The sequence below is a fragment of the Pteropus alecto genome, unplaced genomic scaffold, assembly GCF_000325575.1.
Source record: "Pteropus alecto unplaced genomic scaffold, ASM32557v1 scaffold65, whole genome shotgun sequence".
Classification (NCBI taxonomy): Eukaryota; Metazoa; Chordata; class Mammalia; order Chiroptera; family Pteropodidae; genus Pteropus; species Pteropus alecto.
Window position 1 is genome coordinate 6,933,004 of NW_006439191.1, and position 1,714 is coordinate 6,934,717.

Below are 1,714 nucleotides of genomic sequence, written 5' to 3' on the forward strand. Positions count from 1 at the left end.
TGAATGGATCTCTTATATGACACTTAACACACAACTTCTACTGGAGTGCTTCCTCTTATGAAATACTACTTAGCCAATCCACTGCTATGTTGGTAGCTTTAATGATAAAAAGCTTTTCTTTTGTATTAAACTAAAACCTACCTTTGGAACTTCCATTTTCCCATAGAAAATACCTTTCTCATATATTTATTCTAAATACGAAAATGAAGGCTTCAGGCCTGAGGAAGACAGCCATTTCGTTAAGAAGTCCCGCTATCCCTTTGCTTGTTCAACCATCTTCATTCCAGTGGCATCCCAGCGACAAGCTTCTGGCATGCCAACCACACAGGTCATTTAGGGAGAAATCCAAATTCCATTTAGACAGATTTTGAGCTCTTCTAAATATTGTACTTTCTCAGGCTTCCAGGGGACCAGTGTTTATCACTGGACGAGTACAGTTACAGAAAGATCAAGGACTTAGTTTATTCTGGGTCACGTCCATTGAAACGGCCTGGGTTAAGCCAAGGAGTCCTCTCGTTCCCAACCGCTTTCCTCGGTCTTAGAATGAAATTTCCTGACATTTCGCCCTCCTGCCCAGCATGAACCCCTATGCCCAGGCTGTGCCTGCTTTTTCTTTATTCTGGACCAGCGGTGCTGTTCGGCATAGCTTCTCCTGCTCTCATTACCAGACAATACAGTGCGTGGAACCCAGTATCTCACACTCCTGTTTGGCTCGGGGCTGGTTTGTGAACCACATGTCAGAGCAGAACTTTAAATCTCACGTCCAACACAAAAAGAAATGACGCCAGTGCTTCGAAATGTCTTTTAACATCAAATATGTCAATTCAGCGCCCCCCCACTCCCGACCCCAACCTCGCTCCTTCTTTCTCCCTTGCATTTTTTGTTTTTGAGATGTTTAGAAGTTGTGTCATCTTTGTGAATTATGATTTTAGGACAAAGCATGTCGAGATCATGAATCTACACTAAAAAAAAATACTGCAAGAAACATGTGACCCTGATTATACTGGCTTTGATCACAATAATTTCACTAATTAAAAATTCCGCCGAGGAGAGTGCTGTGGAATCATGTAAACCCTGCGAATTACCTAATAATGATAGAAATATTCAAAGCATTAGTGATTAATGAACAGATGTGAAGAGGCAATGCAAAGTTATGGGAAACCATTTCGAACGGTGATGTCAGCAAGGAACAATTTGCAGACATAATTACTAAAAAATTATCAGAGACTTCCTTGTCAAGTATTTTGTATGTTTATAGAGCTGGTGGTGACTCATTGTAGAAGTCTGGGAGCCTTATTTGATTTGGAATCAGGATTTTATTATAGCTTAGCTGTTATGTAATCGTTTACTCAGACTGATGGGGAGATAGTCTTCCATGTCAACAAACTTGTATGTGTTCAGTGAGGCTTCCTCATAGATCTGAATGCTTTTCTGTATGTTCACGCCTGGAGTATAGTCTCAGTTTGTAAACTGGAGCCCAAGAATGAATGCAAGATTAATAACTGAATAGACTACCGCCAACTCTAATGGATTGGGGCATTGGAACAAAGTTGCTTTACATTGTGAAGTTGATAATGTCATGTGGGGTGGCTGCCTCTGGCATGCCATGACTCGATATATGAGTTTTTTTGGTCATGTATTTGTTGTGCTACTCAGTACAGTAAGTCGAAGTCCTCCATGGTTTTACTAAGGTTAATACAATAATTAGTCAAGC